The 19,439-nt window shown below is 39.8% G+C and overlaps 1 protein-coding gene across 1 annotated transcript in view; it reads right to left on the bottom strand.

The window, feature by feature from the left end:
- The window catches only part of TLR3 (toll like receptor 3), a 122,810-nt gene extending 103,930 nt beyond the window's left edge, over positions 1-18,880 (bottom strand). The window contains exon 1 of the mRNA XM_067022635.1: positions 18,766-18,880. The gene's annotated coding sequence lies outside the window, so the exon portion shown is untranslated. The remainder of the gene's footprint in view (positions 1-18,765) is intronic.
- Positions 18,881-19,439: the final 559 nt, after the last annotated feature.

Genomic DNA, 19,439 nt, shown 5'->3' with positions numbered 1-19,439 from the left:
TGCTGAATAACATTCCAGTGTGTGCCTATATAACTTGTTAGAAAACAAGGCTATGTGTGGCTTCTCTAAGATAACATATTAGAATGGCAACTCTGTAGACTAGATTATCAAGGCATACTTTTAAGAAAGAGTGAAATAATGAAGACATTCTATATATAGAAATTACACTGGAATGGCAAAATGATACTGTAGCAAATTTTTCAACTGAGATTTAGTGAAACAATGAAATGCAATGATACAAGATGATTCTTCTTTTTCCAAAGTTAAAAGGAAAGAAAATATACTCATTTCTAAGTTGCCTAGAAAAAAATGGACATTCAGTTTGTTTTTTTAATCTTTGTGTTTTCCCTTGCTTATAGCTGGATGTTGCAACTTTGGCAAAGCTAGATCAAGCCTGTTATTGTCCACAGTGAAAACAAACCAGTTACAGACTCATGGAATTTCAGACTAGAAAGGGAATACTTTAAGACGTATCTATTTCGGTACTCCAAATTTTCTTTTTCTTTCTTTTTTTTTTTTTTGGTTAATGTTTGTATATAAATAGTTGTACATATTTGAAGGTGTGTGTGTTGAAAACCTTGCGTAAAGTGTATAGTTTTATGAGGGGCTGCTACAATTAAATTCAGTGTGACTTAGAGTTAACTATCTCCCACGTGGGGTATTACAAAGATTAAGTTATATTTGCTACATGAACTTTCTAAAAAATTTAACCTTCAAAGCTCAAAAAAATATTTTTCTAGGAATATATTCAAAGTAAATCATTGCAGTGAATGAGTCTTTGAAAAGTCGTTCATAAATCCTAAAATCCAGAATGATGAAATCAACTCTAGTTTTAAGATCCCAAAGAAAGACATTTCTTGCTGTTAAGAAATCATTCCCTCTAACTGCTGCCTTGCTGGGATGACCAACAAATCATCATGCTCTTTAGAGTCTGATCGAATTAAATCCTCAAGAAGAAATGAGAAAAATCATTAGTGGCAGGTGACTGCTTAAGGCTTTTAATTCAATTATTGAGATCAGATAAAAGCAGAGTACAGATTCCGAGATTAAACTGAATTCTATCCTAACTATATTGGTTTAGGTGTGTCTTAAAAGAATCACTTGGTGAATCCTTAGATATGCCTTTATCAGATACTTAAAAAAGAAATCCAGATGTTGTCCCATTAGGTCAATCTAAATCAAGGTATACAAACATTCAAAACAGTTTTGGTCACAATGAACTTCAGTTACAGTGCTTTATTGGATGCCATTTAACATCTTTTAGAAACTGACTTTATTTCATTTGTGTTTATTTGTTCCATAAATAGAAGTGATAATCATGACTGTTGTATATAATGCTCGTTTATGTAACAAGATATAACTGTGCAGTGGGTCCCAGGAACATTATTATATTTGTTTGCTTCTGTTTTCCCAAATAGATGAAAGAAGCAAAACATACTTGTACATTTTTAAAGTTTATTATAGCGTCTGGATTGCCATTCAAATTGAATCAATTTCAACACAGCAAGACATTTCTAAATTCAATCCTACGGCACTTTAGTAAGTGAAAACTATATTTTTCATGAGTCATTCTTTGAATTACAAAATGTTCATCATCCAAGAGGGTTTATTGTATCCATAAAACTAATGCGACACAATAATAGGTGTTAATGTCAGCAGTATCTGGCTGTTTATTTGTTAGCATTCAATACTGAAAGGTTAGTGCTTAATGCTTCCATGTGTTGTCTACCATTTCAAAGTATTCATGCTATCAAGTGCTTAGTCAGTGGGTCAAGTTTTGTTCTCTCTATTCTCCAGAGGGGGGGAAAAAAAAAAATCTAAGTTTATTTTCCTTTATAATCAACATAGTGAAATGGAGGATTAAAAACAAAAAAGCAGCTGCCAGGATCTCAGTGGTAATCATGGTTTTTTTCCACCTAGGTTAAGCTTCTCATTTTAGATACACTCCATCCTCTCCTACTTTGACCAAGTAGAAACTCTTAAAGATGGAAAGTACCCATATTTAGGTACCTATAAAGTATATCAACTAAACTGCATTGCAGAATATTTACATTCTATAACAATACATACTGTCCTTCCTGACTGTTAAGACATATGGATAGGACTTATAGTTTAACATTCTAGAATAACCTAGAGGCTTTGTACTACTAAAATAAATTTCTTCCTTACTCCAGTTGAGAAAGGATAAAGTATACAAAGTTTTTTTTTTTTTTTTTCCCGTTGCGGAGCACAGGCTCCGGGCGCGCAGGCTCAGCGGCCATGGCTCACGGGCCCAGCCGCTCCGCGGCACGTGGGATCCTCCCGGACCGGGGCACGAACCCGTGTCCCCTGTATCGGCAGGCGGACTCCCAACCACTGCGCCACCAGGGAAGCCCCAAAGTATTTTTATATCCACATTACTGACTACTAATTTTCATAAATTGCTACACTTAATCTCCAAGTAGAACCAAAATCAGTTCTTCATAAAAACAACAAAGAGATTTTTTGAGAATTAAGGAGATAACTTTATATCATTAATTACATCAAATTTTACTTCTTTATTAATTTATTTTGCCTCAGAAAGAAATTAAATTAATAGGACTAGCAATCAAGACAGACAGTTCTACACGCACTTTTATTGTTTGATCAAAACCAGTTCTCTTCATTTTCCTCATCTGTTTATTCAGAATAAAATACCTGCCCAGTAGATACAGTATGAGAATGAAAATATGAATTTAGGTGGAAAGCTTTAAGAATAAAAGGATTATATTATATTAGCTTTATCATAAAATATATAAAGGGCTCACCAACTATTTGCCACAGTGAGCGATCCTTGGTTCTAGAATTTAAGGTTAAAAATTAGTCTCTTGGGACTTCCCTGGTGGTGCAGTGGTAGAGAATCCGCCTTGCAACGCAGGGGACGCGGGTGTGACCCCTGGTCAGCGAACTAAGATCCCACATGCCGCGGGGCAACTAAGCCCGCGCACCGCAAGTACTGAGCTCGCGCCCCTCACCTAGAGCCTGTGTGCCGCAAACTACAGAGCCCACGCTCCCTGGAGCCTGCGCGCCACAACTGAAGAAGAGGAGCCTGCGCACCGCAGCGAAAGATCCCGCACGCCTCAACAAAGATCCCACAGGCCGCAACTAAGATCCGATGCAGTCCAAAAATAAATAAATAATTTTTTAAAAAAATTAAGGCTCTTTATTCTTAATGTATCCTTACAATAAGGTTCCCAAATTGTGTAGCTCACTATGGACTTAGCATTGTATGGGCTTCTGAGTTCTGGATAAAATCTGATTGAGTTTTGGGGAAAATGGATGGAAAGAATCCTTCGATGAATAAAACAAGAATCGTTAAATGATTGAGAATAATATCCAAGTATACTAATATCCAGACCAATTAAGCACAAAATCTCTACAGAGATTTTTCTTGAAGTTTGACAAAGTAAATGTAACACATCTGGGGGAAAACGGATGAGAACTGATCAGTTAATTTACTCAGTATACATGTTTTAGGATATTTAAAGCAGAAAAGGGGCATCCATTAGGACTGCAAAGTAGAAATGATGGTAGCAGAGGAAGAAAGGAAGCAGGAGAATGGAACAGAATAAGTAATGGAGCTGGATGGACACCTGGGAGGGAGGAAGTCAGACAATGGTTACAGCTGTGGGAATGAATGAAATGGACAGAATTGAGAAATATATAGTTTATCATCTGAATCTGGACACTTTTGAGAATGAAATAATATGCTGGGACAACAGGCATAAACCAGACTGCCCTGGGCAAAGCAGACTTAAGGATACTGTCCATAGAGATAATAGATCATATTAGCCATGATAGAACTTAAAGGGTGAGATAAAATCATAGGAAAAAAATACATTGAGAAAAAAAACAATGAAAGAGGATTAGCCCAATCAGATTTAAAAACATGTATGATACAGCAACAATAAATTAAACTGTGTGGTATTATTGGGTGTTAGTCTCCCAATTTCCACTAAGGGCTGTTAAATCTATTCCCAAGTCCGTTAAGTGCTAAGACATACGACAGGCCTGTATTAGACCAGCTGTGTTATACAGCCACACTCTAAGCGTTTCAGAGCAAGTAAAATCTTACGGTTCATGCCACTCAATATTTTACTCTTTCATTCATTCAATAAAATATGTTTCTTACATGGAATTTTAGACTACAGAGCTCTAAATGAGATAGTGTGTATACATTGGTATTGTCATACATTGGTGGACATCTGTATATAGTTTACATATTTTTATATATATAGTTTATATCTTTACATATGAAGTTTATAAACTTCCAAAAATATGTATATACACACATGCTGGATTTGAGATGATACTTCTTATAGTTTCTCACCATAAAAATTAACACTATAACACCAAAAGGCAACTCTGGGAAACAGACTACCAAGGAAATTTAATCTGAACCTCCACTATCCCATGGTCTGGCTTCAACCAACAGTGACCAGTGAGTGTCTGAAGGAATGGATGGGCAACGAATCTTCCCAACAATTCCCCATAAATACTGAATATTTCTCTCAAGTGGGGATTTGGGGTGTAATAATTAAAAACCATTCATTAGAAGGAAGATCTTTGCCTTTTCATACAGATATAGATATAATATTATCATATTCATATGTATCAGAGTCCTGCATATAATCCAAGATATGTGTAGAATCATATGAAGAATGGGCAAATTTCATTCATTTATTTATTGACGGTTATTTCTTTATAGCATGCTACAGTAGGTATTTCCTTAAGCTATGCTTTATGAATGACAACTTTACAAATAACTTCAATAATATCTATTCCATTTCCCAAAACTAGTCTTGCTAAAGAATGATTTAAAATGTTCTGGTTTGGACTCAGATATCTTAACAAATCATTATAATTCACTTCCCAATGTCTGTAAAAGGTTAATTCAAATAAGCATTGATAAATAAATAACAAAAGTTGTTCCATTTTTGGATGGAGCAGCATAGTAAATCTAGAGAGGTATAAAACAAGTCATTGCTTGTAAGAGCAAACAGCAATAATCTCTTGCATCTATATAGATGAGATAGCTTTTATATTCTGCGTGTGAAACACTGGGCGTAAACAAAGCTGATGTTCTCCTATCTCCCCTTTAGCGATCATTTCCTCCAAAGCATTTGCTTGAGGATAATGTCCACAGTCCAGCCTCAGCCATCTCCAGGGCAGACAACAGGGTTTCGCTCCCCTTTCTACACACCTTCCTGACCTTGAGATGTCTGAGCGTTTTTAATCAAAATCTCCCAGTTTCTTCCTAGAATAACTTTGATATTTACTTTGCTCTGTTTTTACCTGAGTAAATGCGAGAGTGGCAAGGACAGTCAGCCGTGTCCCAGATTAGCCCTGTCCTGCAATCGCCTGGACTCTTACCCTGGGCTCAGACAGCATATGGGAAGGAAGCAGAGGGTCGTTCTCTCTCTCCCAGAAGCGCTTGTGTTTATTCTTCTGACAGCAGAGAACACTCATTTTTGTCTGAAGGGCCCTGACTATGCTACTTGTCTTGCCCTTGTGGTCTTCGACTTGGTAGCTCACATGAGGTCATTATTTAGCACACATGAACACATACAAAAAGACAGAGGACAATTAAAACCTAATTCAAACTCAAATGTTAACCATTTTAAAAGGTTTATGTCACTATGCTTCAGAAATGGAAGAGTGTTATGTTTTAGTAATGGAATGCTGTTTTGCTGTGGCTTCCAGCATTTTCACACGAGAGTCATTTTTCTGAGCCAAAACATTTGGCAGATCTCTGTAATGAAAATAATATAACTTTTAGTATCTCTTGATTGAGGAAAAAAAACACTACTCTAAAGTTGATCATATATTTAAGTAGCTTCTACACACAATAAAAGTATTATGCATATGCATATGTATTATATATGTTTTGTGTGTATATATGTGTGTATGTATTCAATGATTTATAAACAAGCTCAATTTAGATATGTTTTACGAACTCCTTGAAATTAGCCTTTATCCCCAGGGGTTTGAAGCCAGTGAAGTGGGGACAGCTGATTTACTGGAGTGACACAGCTGGGTCATCCGGTAGGCTGGCATTATTGCTTCGTGCCGAGAAGACGCTGCGCTCCTCGGGTGGTTATGCCTCTGTTTAAAGCCCAGAGCTTTGCCATAACTCCCTGGGGAACTGCTTGTTACACTCTCTCATCTTCTTGGTCCGATGAAACATCACGTTCACTCCACAACAGCAAAGTCAGATTTGAGGTTGTCTCACATAACCCTGGATGTTTACAAGTTGCCTCTGTCTTTGGGCTGCATGTAATGTTATCTATTTAATCAAAAATTTCAGAGAAAATACTGAGTCAGAGAATATTCTTTTTTATTCCCACCTGCCTCTGGTGTCACATGCAGGCAGAGAGTCACCCAAGGAAGGCTTTTTACTTTCTCACAGAGAGACAGTGTCCCCCCCCCAGTCCTGAGGCTCATGAGGCTACTGTCACCAAAGAAGCCTCTTCCTTTGTCCCACTCTGGAGTCCGTCCAGTACCACTGCAGTTGTACTGGTAGTGCAATAAGTGGACATGCGTACTTCATCAGTGTCTACAAACTTAAGACATTCTTCTCAATCTCTGTCTCCATTTCTAAAGCACAAAAATATAGTCTCCCAATGTGGGAGCATTCCTTCTTGTATATAAACAGAGATCCTGCTACTCTTATACTGTAAGGGTGGTGGATATGTATGCAGGTCTTTTTCCCTCGGAAGTCATGTTTAAAAATTAAATATATGAGTTATGAGTTATATGCTTACTAATTAAATTTATAAAATTGGGGTCACAATAGGAGGCCACAGTTCTCAGGTAAATAAAATTCCAGTCTCAATGTAGTTTTTAATGAATACACAACAGCTTCTAGAGTTTTAAAAAATACATCATACTGGGGCTCCCTGGTGACGCAGTGGTTAAGAATCCGCCCGCCATTGCAGGGGACACGGGTTCGATCCCTGGTCTGCGGAAGATCCCACATACCGAGGAGCAACTAAGCCCGTGTGCCACAACTACTGAGCCTGCGCTCTACAGCCCACGTGCCACAACTACTGAAGCCCATGCACCTAGACCCCGAGCCCTGCAACAAGAGAAGCCACTGCAATGAGAAGCGTGTGCACTGCAACAAAGGTAGCCCCCGCTCGCCGCAACTAGAGAAAGCCCGCGTGCAGCAACCCAACGCAGCCAAAAATAAATAAATAAATTAATTTTAAAAACTACATCATACTGTTGCCCAGGGAGTCAATTTCTAGAAGGATGGACTATTTTTGCTCAATACTCCTAGTATTTCTCAATGCAAATAAGACAAAATCATATGGGCCAGTAGTTTTCGAAATCGAATATGATCTTGACAATACGCCACTGAAATTATCCTAGAGTTCTCTGCATGCCTTATAGATTTTAATACTTTTGATACCTTGCATTGCGCAAGTCCCTTGAACATGATTCCTGTATAACCAGAGCCAGCTTTGAAAGATTCAAGGTTATAGTGTAATTTGAGAGGCTCTGAGAAAGACTTTCACGCAGGCCATTCCATTGTTATCTTGGCTTAATGAATTGTGTAAAACATGTAAAAATGTAGCTTGAAAAGAATATAGGAAACTCAATTATTTAAGTTAATTAACTAATGCTTTTCCAAGAACATATTTGCCAGAGGGGGAAGGAAGAGGTCTAGATAAGCAGGTAGCTGAAGGGTAACTCCTTTTGAGGGGAAAAGGAATTTAAAGAAAGACTTTTACTAACCACAGCCTTAGCCTTCTTCACAATACTGTCCCAAACAGCCATGGGTAACTTCTGCCCATGGGCCTCAATCATCTATGTGTCAAGCCAAAATGGACAAGAAATAAATTATGAACTCGTGATGATAGCCATAACAATAGCATCTCCTACCACTTACTGAGTACCTGGCAGTATGTGACATGCTTCACCCTGGTTACCTCTAAACTTCACAGAGCCTAGGTTTATTCTCTAAGGATTAAGGATTTTGAATTCTAGATCCAGAGTTACCAAATCATTTTTTTATGGTATACCCCACAGAAGATCACTACAAAAAATAAAGCTATGTTACATTCTCTTTAGTTCTTAGTAATAATAGTGACGATGGCTGATATTGATTGCATGCATACTATGTACCAGGCAGTCACCACACTGAGAACCTTCCATGGAGGTAATGCTCAAAACACCCCATGGAATCAGCGCTATTGTTATTGTCAGGTCACAGATGAGGAACCTGAGGCTTAGAGAGGTTAAGTAACTTCTCTGAAGGTGTGCAACTAGTTAATGGCAAAGCCAGATTCCAACTCAGCAATTACGGCTTCAGAGCAGGAGCTTTTAATTACTTTGTCATAGAATTAATATGTCATTTGGGAATGTTGCACAAAGCCCAGAACAGCTAAACCATTGGTTCTCAACAGAGGTGAACTGAAGTAATTTACAGAATACAAAACCAACAACTTAGGAGGCATTACAGCAGCTTTAGTAAGATACAGAAAGCAATTAGGATTGAACATGCATGATGCATATGTATAATTGATTTATATACATAAATTATTATACAATATTAATTTATATGCTATTTATATATTAATTATCTCTATGCATACATATATATAATTCCAACTACCAAGTTAGAAGGTCTTCCTTTTTAATCTCAGCCTTGCCAAAGATGGTCTTTTTATATTGTCTTTAATAACTGTTTGAGACGCCATAGTCTCTAATATTATCATTGTTACCTTAATATAGTAGAAAAAATGTAAGTTTAGGATTTAAAAATAATTTATCTTTTTGCCTTCCTCAAAGAGAGACTCAGAAATTGAGCTTTGAAAAAGTACTATTATTTCAAAGTGACATTTTCTTCAACAGTTCTATCTCAAGTAATACTTTTAACCCAGATTTTGAAGAATGGATAGAAGTATAATATGCTCATTGAAAATGTTATTTGCAGGAAAAATATTATTTCCTGATATAATTTACAAAGAAGAGGGCAAACTACTAATAATTCTGACTGACAGATAATCTACAAAACAGCTCTTTTTACAATAGGTCTTTCTTATGATACCTACACTTTTACTAAGGAGCTACTATTTCACATTTTGTAAAACTGAGGATTTAAAAGTTAAAATAAGCAGAAAGCATGAAACTCTTTTAACCACAAAATTTGGGTTTCCAATGATCTGGTTACATGAATTTTCTGACCAATTAAACTTTAACCTTGAGATTTTGTTTGTTTCAGTGCTTGCCTCGTAAGAATTGTCCAGTAAAGACATTTCTTTACATGCTAAGGAGCTTGTAATTCATTGTTTGAAACCCTGATAAGTGTTATAACTTTTGCCTTAATAAGAATAATTTAGCAAATATAAATTTATCTTTGCATGCTAACCAAAGATCCTATAACCATTGCTAGAAAACTCTATAGACACGAGGATTTGAGTGATTAGTATGGATATATAATAACCCCAAAATAGCCCCTCAACATTTTTAAAACATTTCTGCCATAAATTATTTTACTGTAAATTTTTCTCTTCAAATTTTTAGGTAAGGCAAGGGGAAAAAAATCTAGTTTTGGAAACATTTTGCACAACACATGTATTCTGAAAAGATGAATATGAATTAAATTTTATAAATGGCTTCATCATTTTAGACTGACTAAGGGAATTCCAGGGCTAATTCTTCAGGAAAATAAACAAATGCAACCTAATTTATCATCTTGTTTCATTTGGTTGAGATTGTGAATGCTGGATTTGCACCAAGTGAGGTCAGCCTTGACCCAGAAAAAACAGACATCCATAAATGGTGTCTTAGACAACTTGGTCATTGCACTGCTTTCATTGGACTATCCTTGGGCTCTGGATTAAATTTAGTCCTTGCTTTTAGTTGCTGAATCAGATGCTTAGTCTGAAATGTTGCAATGTTTCTTCTCTCTCTCTCTCTCTCTCTCTCTCTCTCAGCATAGACATGCACACTTGCACATATATACAGAATATTGCAGCAAATTGAACCAAAGTCTCGTACTCTTTGTGTGACTCCATTAAACCATCCCTAGGCAAGATGTGCTCAGGATATTACTATTTGATCACATCAGCACAACGTCGTGTGGGACATCTTAGACAATCGGTTTTTAGATTTATGCTCAGTGCACCTTAATTAAATCACACGATGCCTTGGTCTCTATAGTGAAGCTCACGGCGTGCAAATAATATTCTCTTCGCTTTTCCTGAAGACTTGGAAATGACTCCTTTTCCATGTCACTCCCCATTTTATTCCTACTTCATCTTTAACTTTTTCCCAGAGATAAAGACCAAGAAATAGGGCCAACATGCAGATCGATGTAGTCATAAGTTAGTTTAATTAATTGCTTCATAGCCTTTGTTTTATATCTATTTTGCCACCATTCACTGACTAACCCAAAGCAATACTGTTTCTGAAACACCCAAGGATTATTCTTGATTCTTTCATTTTTCTCACCCAGTCCATACTTCAGTGAATCATTGAGTGTGACAGATTTAACTCCTAAATTAAAATAACAACAACTCCCTTTCTCTCCTTCCTTACACACATGGCACTCGTCCAGGCCTTTCTTATCTTTGACATTGACTATTGAAATATTTTCCTTTGTAATCTCCCTTATATTGCCCCCCCTTTCATTTACCCATTGTTCGATTGCTAGGATGATCTATTTAGAATATAAATTTTAAAACTTTCAATGGCTTAGGATACAAATGAGTTTCCTGGATATCACACAAGTAAAAGTATTATCAGATTCCTGCCGTATCATCTTTGCTCTATCTTCCTGCAGGAATGGGATGTTAATAAGAAAATATTCATTAAAGACACAGAGTTTACATGTCAAAAAGTGATAGTATTAATGTGCTTAGATAGAATGTTAGCCTCTGGTAGAATGTTAACCCTTCAGCTCTTTGGATTCTCTCATATCTTGGCTTGAACCCATATCCATCAGTGTTCCATGACTTTAGTTACTCAGGGCTACATGGAGGAGATTGTGGGGTATATCCTTTTAACCGTCAATATTTATGGTTGCTACAGATGACTGCACTTTTTCCAGTGGTTCAGAAATACATACTAATCACTGGCATGTGGTAACTTTCCCCCCCAACGCATAAGCAGTACTTGTAATGGCGGACGCGTAAGAAGTACTTGTGATGGCGGACAGGTATCATCAGAGTAGCTGGGAACTGTTGAGTGAAATTCATCAACACACTGATGTTACTTCCCAGTGAAGTCATCCTTCAAATAAGAACCCTCTGGCTGCAGCATGTGCAGAAGATATGGCTCTTTGTAAGTGAGCACACACTGCAGACACGTGGGCCTAAGAAAAGGGTACAAAGAACACCCATTGGGGAGGCGGTCACAGAACATCTTTTGTCAATCATCTTATTACACCACACAGTAGTTCTGTGTTTAGAAACAGAGCAGTAAGTTGAAGTCAGAAGTAAGGGATTTCCATATCTCAAAAACCAGTTATTAACCGTTTAAAGAAAATTATTCTATAATGTGTAACCTCAGTATAACTGATGTAAATATTATCCTGCAAGTTAAATTTTACTTGTATTTCCGAAAGAAGCTAGCTGAGGAAAATTCCACTGTTTGAAGTTTTACCTTATCATATTAACGTTCTAGTTAATCTCAGTATAAATAATATCTCAAATATTTATATTTCTCTGGTATTCTTCCCTTTTTAGAGTTTTCATTCTTGTAATTGTTTGAGAAGGTATAAAGCCCATTATCACAACTTTCGCTTCGCTTTCAAAATTAACTTTCCATGTTAGTGTCCATGATTAAATGAAAAAAGAAGGCCATTGGCATTTCCTTTTCCCTGATCTTTTTTTCCAGCCCCACGGAGGTCAGCCTCCATTACAGCCTGTTCTTGCTTTGAAAACTACTTCAAGATACAATCCCTGCTCTGTGGGAGGGTGTTAATACAATCATCATTAACTACTATTATTCCCTTTAATCCAACAGCCTGTTTATTCTTGACATCTGCTGAATCTGCTAATAGCAGCAAATGTGTCTAAATCTCTTCTTGGAGACTGTATTGAATTCAGAATCCATTGGTGCATAAAATTACCCATTTTCTTTAAGTGTACTTCCTTATGCATGAATCCACTGGAATCTATCTTTTTTTTTTTTTTTTTTTTTTCCGGTACGCGAGCCTCTCACTGTTGTGGCCTCTCCCGTTGCGGAGCACAGGCTCCGGACGCGCAGGCGCAGCGGCCATGGCTCACGGGCCCAGCCGCTCCGCGGCATGTGGGATCTTCCCGGACCGGGGCACGAACCAGCGTCCCCTGCATCGGCAGGCGGACTCTCAACCACTGCGCCACCAGGGAAGCCCTGGAATCTATCTTTTCCACTTGCTTCCCATAACAAATTCCACAAGAAAATTGCTATGGAATCCATTATTTATTTTACCCAATTTCATTAAATGAGATCACTTTGACTAATCCAAAACTTTTTTGGGGGGCTAATGATCATTTGATTCTTCTTTGGAGATGAATAATTATGGCCATACCTTTTTTGAGATTTCACATCACTCTAATACATTCTTTTAATCAATCCTTACTGACTATTTACAATCCAAGTGAAGATTTGTGCTACAAATTAGTGATCAAACATTTCCATTAATAATACTTTTGAAAGGAAAAGACAACCTATAGTTTGCCTATATTTTATATCTCTGAAAAAATTATTAATGTTACAGTATGCTGAAGTCACAATATTCAAGTTTCTTATTGTTATGGCCAAGTTCTTGGAGAAGAACCCCAGTCCTTCATTCTCATCTGCTTTGTCTGGGCCAGCCACAGTCAAAGTACTACCTGGGACCAAGAACACTGAGACCTGGACACTAAGCAAGAAAGCAGCCAGGCTCTGGAACCACATTACTAGGCTTCCTGACAGGTGTGGTGCTATCACCGTGGAACACCAGATGCCACCCTTGGCTCCAGGACCACTGTGGCCTGGAGAAGGGATGTTCATGCCCCCGCCGAACTGTCCTCCACAGACCTCACCTCTCTGGGTTATCTGTCCCTTGAGCAAAGTCTGAGGCTGGAGCATAGGCTGAGCTAGGTAAGAGCCAGGGAAAGTGTGTACCTGGCTTTTTTTTTTTTTTTTTTGGATTCTTTACTGGAATGGTTTAATAGAGTATGTGTTCCTACAGAAGGGAATTGCTCAAACAGGCATTGAGTTCAGAAGTTGCTGTGTTGCCAAAACAATGTCCACTACACCATGACCTTGATATAATCAGTTGCCTTTGCTTCAATGACATCCCTTTTTTGCCCTGTCACTCATAAGAGGTTGGTTTACGGTCAGAATTGTGGTCTCCAGTGAGCCCTAATCCATTCTTCTTTCTTTCTGTGTCTTGGGTTCTTGGAAGCATGCAACAGGTAAATCACATTTTATTAAGTCTAGAATTAAAGGTAAATGTGCAATGTGATCTGATGGAGAGATCATTTAAAAACTGATGCGAAGGCAGGACTAGGTAGGGTAGAAATATTGATAGAAGTGGCCTGAGAATCAGAAGGTGTGGGTGCGTCCAGGTTCTGTCAGGAGCTCACTGTGTGATGGCTCCCGTTCTGTCTCGGCAGAATGCTGGGCTAGGATGAGATGGTCTCCAGGCCCCCTTCATTTTCTGACAGTCTATGAGTCTCAAGTCACAGTGATGTTTGCCGTAGCAATGGGGTGCGATGTCTGGGATGATGGCATGCTTTGTTCCCTTAATGGGGACTGAGGCAGCAGCTCCGTTTGGCATAAGCTGAGCTGTGTCAACACAGTAGAGCTGATTGGCTGGGCCCCGAAAAGCAAGACCCCAGAGAGATATTGATTCTGACAGGCAAAAATTAAAGCGGGAAATTGGTGCTTTGTGGATAAGCCATCCGTGTGCCTGTGATATCCTTGACCAAGTCTTCAATGGACCATGTGGCTTAATTGGAATGGACAGAACCGCTCTGGGGTAAGACCAGCCTCAAAAGGGGCTGGAGACGATGTCTGTGGAACTGGAAAGATACACTGACATTTTCAAATCTATTTTTATTTTTGAAGACTTCCAAGAGCAGAAATGACTATCTCTTTATGTTTCTTACTTCTGCAGCCAAGTAATATGTTGGAAAATTAGTCAAAATCGAATTTTAATGTCATGCAAAGCTGCTGGGGGCCATGAAGCAGTTGGCAAGTTTTACTCGCACTTTCCCCCCACATCTCCTGCCAACGTTTTCTTCTGCATTTGATCCTTTTGCTCTGTTCTTTTTCATCTTTTCTCCTTTAACATATTCCCATACTATTTGTGCTCTTTACAAATATGCACATGTGGGCTTCCCTGGTGGTGCAGTGGTTGAGGGTCCGCCTGCCGATGCAGGGGACGCGGGTTCGTGCCCCAGTCCGGGAGGATCCCACGTGCCGCAGAGCGGCTGGGCCCGTGAGCCGTGGCCACTGAGCCTGCGCATCTGGAGCCTGTGCTCCGCAACGGGAGAGGCCACAGCAGGGAGAGGCCCGCGTAACACACACACACACACACAATATGCACATGTATTCCTGTGATTCCTTCCCTCACAGACTTTCATAATATCCCTGAATGAGGTGCTGAGTGGCCCAGATCCCTCAGGATCACAGCAAAGGATGAAGGTTTACAAATTCAAGCCCTGTTAGTGGGTGTGTTCCAGCACCAGCCATCAGTCCCTGGCCCCTCGACCTGGATGTGACAGTGGGAACTGTCCATCCTGCTTCCGCCAGGCACAGGGGTGCAAACGTCAGGACCCTACATCAAGCCTTCTTACCATACACGTCTCTAGTGCATGCGTGCCAGCTGGAGCCGCCATAACAAAACCCCATAGAGTGGCTGTTCTCAACAACAGAACTTTATCTCTCACAATTCTGGAGGTTAGACGTCCCAAATCAAGGTGCTGTTCCATTGGGTTCTGGGTGAGAGCCCTCTTCCTGGCTTATGGAAGGCCATCTTCTGGCTATTTCTTCACATGGCCTTTCCTTGGCGTGTGCATGTAGGGGTGAGTAGGGGAGGGAGAACAGACTTATTAGTGAATCCCATCATGAGGGCCGCATCGTCACGATCTAATCTAGCCCTAATTACCTCCCAAAGGCCTCATCTCAAAATACCATTTTATCGCTGGTTAAAGTTTCAACACACGAATGGCTGGGGTGGGAGATGGGGGCACCAGACAGCCCATTCCCTAAGTGCTGAACATAACAGGACCTATCTCTTCATCCTTCCTCCTCATGAAGCAACAGAAATCACTGTAGCTTGCCCTGTTTCATTCACAACTGTCTCTTTATTGCTCTCCTCCACGTAGACCATCCTTAGCAAATTCAAGACCAGTCACTTCATTGGTCTAGATAATAATGGTCAGAGTATTTGGACCAGAGAAGAACATACTCTATACTTCCCTCATTCTTGTGAGTTGATACAGTTGGCCTTTTACCTGCTCCAAGTTGTTGTTCCTTTTTTTGTGGTAAACTATAAATAATATAAAATTCACCATTGTAACTATTTGTAAGTGTACAGTTCTCTTCAGTGGCATTAAGTACATTCACATTACTATGCAACCGTCACCACCATTCATCTTCGGATCTTTTTCATCTTCCAAAACAGACTCTGCCTCCAATAAAATACTAACTCTTCTTTCTTCCTTACCCTACCCCCTGGAACCACTATGCTACTGTCTGTCTTTATGAATTTGACTACTCTAGGTACCTCATATAAGTAGAATTATACAGTATTTGTCCCTTGTGACTGACTTATTTCACTCAGCATAACGTCTTTAAGGTTCATCCACATTGTAGCACACATCAGAATTTCCTTCCTTTTTAAAATAATCTATTGTATGTAAATATATACCACACTTCGTTTACCTAGTCATGGACATTTGGATTGCTTCCACCTTTTGGCTGTTGTGTATAATGTTCCTATGAACACGGCTCTACAATCAGAATCCTTCTTAATAAAACAAATAATTTGGAATTCTGCCGCTGCTCTGAGGAATAACTAACGCTGATTGCTTGGTGTTTGCGAAAAGGAAATGTTGTAGAGCTGCCTGAGTGGATATTTTAGATTATGTCTAACCTTTGCCCCTTAAGGATACGTGACACAAGTCTAAAACATTAATAGAGCTTCTCTGGTGGTGCAGTGGTTAAAAATCCTCCTGCCAATGCAGGGGACACGGGTTCGAGCCCTGGTCCGGAAGAGCCCACGTGCCACATGAGCCACAACTACTGAGCTCACGTGCCTCAACTACTAAAGCTCGTGTGCCTAGAGCCTGTGCTCCAAACAAGAGAAGCCACAGCAATGAGAAGCCCACACACCTCAACGAAGAGTAGCCCCCGCTCACCGCAACTAGAGAAAGCAACGAAGACCAAACACAGCCAAAATAAATAAATAAAATTAATTTAAAAAACAAACAAAAACCAAAATAAAAAGTTTAAAAAAACCCTCTCCTTCCTGTCCTCTGCCCCATCTCCTCCATCCCCAAAGGCTGCAGCTTTTATTCCAAGCCCATCAATGTAGGAGGGGGAAGCAGGAGGCCCAGAGAGGGCAAGGGGCCGCCCCAGGGCCTGTAGCACACCCTCGACCACTTACGGCTTTCCAGGCACCATACTCTAGCCTGGTCCACCTGCTTGTACCCTAAGGCCAGTTGGCCAGGGGCAAAGGGTGGCTCCTTATGGCTTTCATGCCCTTTGTTTGCAGATGTTGAATTTTGCATCATAATTTCTATATTGTCCCTGAGTATTAGAACTATAATTTATTCATTCTTCTGTGTCTGTGCCAAGACGCCCAGGCTCTGGGCCTGCCCTCTTGCCTAGGAGGCCTTGCCAGCCTGCAAGCTTGTGGGAATACCTTGTACCTGAGCTAACAGGTACCAATATTTATTAAAAAAAAAAAAAATTAACAGCTTCAAAGTTCTTTCATTGCTGGATATTTTCTTTAAAATCTTTATTCTTCTGTATACTCAGGCTAATTTCCTAAGGCAATTGCAACATTCTAGTTTACTCTGATGCTTAAGGATTTCTGATATAAACAAGAGTAAAGAAATTAACTTGGGGGCTTCCCTGGTGGCGCAGTGATTGAGAGTCCACCTGCCGATGCAGGGGACGCGGGTTCATGCCCCGGTCTGGGAGGATCCCACGTGCCGCGGAGCGGCTGGGCCCGTGAGCCATGGCCGCTGAGCCTGTGCGTCCGGAGCCTGTGCTCCGCAGCGGGAGAAGCCACAACAGTGAGAGGCCCACGTACCGCAAAAAAAAAAAAAAAAAAAAAAAAAAAAAAGAAATTAACTTGGCATCAAATTTAACATAAAGTATAAAAAGAGTTATAAAGTGTTTCTTAGATTGAATTTCAGGAGATACAAAAATTCACTCTTTTTTTGTTGCCTGATGCAAAAGAGAAATACTAGAATATACAGAATCTTAACCTCATAACATTTGAGATCTGGAAGGAACTGTAGAGACAACGTACTTCAATTCCTTTATTTCATAGTTGAACAAACCTGGAGAGATTATGTGATTTCTTTTTTCACTCTATTCTTTTATTCATCATTCATTCAATATTTGAGGGTCAACTATATATGATGTGCTGTGTTCAAGATTATAAAACACACACAAATTGCTTATAGTTTTGTTCCTACCCTTAAAGAGCCTATCTTCTAGCAGGACAGACACTCTAGGCATTGAAATTCAACAAATATGGAGTCACTACTATGTTCAGGCTAGTGTGCCCCAAATTGAAGAAGATACAAGAATGGGAAGGAAGGCAGACCCAGAGTTGGTGAGCATGCAAGCCAACAGCGGGACAAGATGCACATACTCTGTACTATTAGAAAGGGCCCAGTGAGGCCTTGGGGCCCAGTGAGGACTTGAAAGGGTCTTAGGGATCACATCTATCAGGGGAAAATGTGTACTTCTTGACAGAGCTAGTACCTGTCCACAGACTTCCAAGGATGTAGACGAAGAGGCAGAGATGAGAAAACTGAGGAGGAACATGATCAGGACAGGAAGGCAGGAAAGAGTGAGGCTTGGGGCGGGGGACTCACCTTGGGGGCGTGTGTGGAGGAGGGCTTGAGGGACAGTCTCTTTGCTGCTTTCCAAACTTTGCTAGGTTATGGTTCCCTGTGGTAAGAATGCTAACCTGTTTTACTTAGGTTATAGTAGCTCATTTTGCTGAAATATCAAAAATAACATTTTTCAAATCACTTGCAAGAAAAAAATATATATATATATATTTTTTTAACAAAGCACAATGTTTCTAGTCCATAAGCGTGCATACTGCCTGGTGTGAATTGACAGTGTCAAACTCTTAAATAGTAAAACCCACAGTCTCGGATAGCCCCTAAGTTGTGACTTCCCCTTCCTGAAACTGAACTCGTTGTTAATTAAGCAGTAGTTTTTCAACTCTTCAAACAACCAAATCTTTATAACAGCTGTGGAACTGTGGAAAAGAGGGAAGTGTGTTTCTTCAAAGACTCTAATTTGGCTTGCTCAACACCTTCCTCAGTACACAGAGCACCTTCTTTTCTCCCCAGCTCATACAGCATTCTGCAGGCAGAAAGAAATGTACTTTTTTTTCATCGCTTGAACTGTGAGTGCGTAAGTGAGTACATCCGCACTTCTACTCAACAACCACGCTTTGTTCCACGGACTCCATCCCTTTGCTCCTTGGATGCTGTCTACTGCTCCCACTGCGTGGCTGTCTGGTCTTTGCAAATGTGACCCGAGTGCACCTACAAAGTCAACACTCACCTCCCAAGCATCGCTTTGTATCCTTAGACTGGCTGGAAGGTTCCTCTCACTTGAGTTTTTCTTGAGTTACCTGAGTATTTCTTGAGTTGAAATCCATTTCTCTGCAGTTTCCAACTATGTGGTCTAAGTTTTACCATTTGGGGCACACTGAACAATATGTAACTCTCGTCAAAGCACAGCTCTGAAATATCTGAAGACGGTGACAATGTACCTTTCTGCCACACTGGGTTTGCTCCGGGCTAAATGACCCAGATCGCGCCGATCATCCTCTATGCTTAATAAGTGCCAGTCTTCTCATCACGCTGTTTCCTTTTCTTGTTACACGTGTCCTAAATCCCTTTGAGTGCGTGCTTCCCTACACTGAACACCATGTACCAGATTTGGCCTGAGCGGTGGATGCGAAGCAGAACTAGACCACGCCACATGAATAGTATGGCTCTCAATACAGCTTAAAATACCCTCGACTTTTGGATGCCCTCCTCACTTTTTCTTTCAAAACAATTTCTAGCAGGGGTTTAAAACTCCTTGGACATAGTCAGGGAACAAGTCATGAGTCAGCCTAAATGCTTTCTCAGTTCATACTTTTCTATCTTTGCCCATGGACTTCCTGTGTTCATTTGTAACACATTGTATTTGCTTGTAAATAGTTGTGTTTGCCAGCTTGTCTGGTGGTT

This window comes from Kogia breviceps, chromosome 20, assembly GCF_026419965.1.
Source record: "Kogia breviceps isolate mKogBre1 chromosome 20, mKogBre1 haplotype 1, whole genome shotgun sequence".
NCBI classification, from domain to species: Eukaryota; Metazoa; Chordata; class Mammalia; order Artiodactyla; family Physeteridae; genus Kogia; species Kogia breviceps.
The sequence above is the reverse complement of the archived record's forward strand: the minus strand, read 5'-3'. Positions and strand labels throughout refer to the sequence as shown.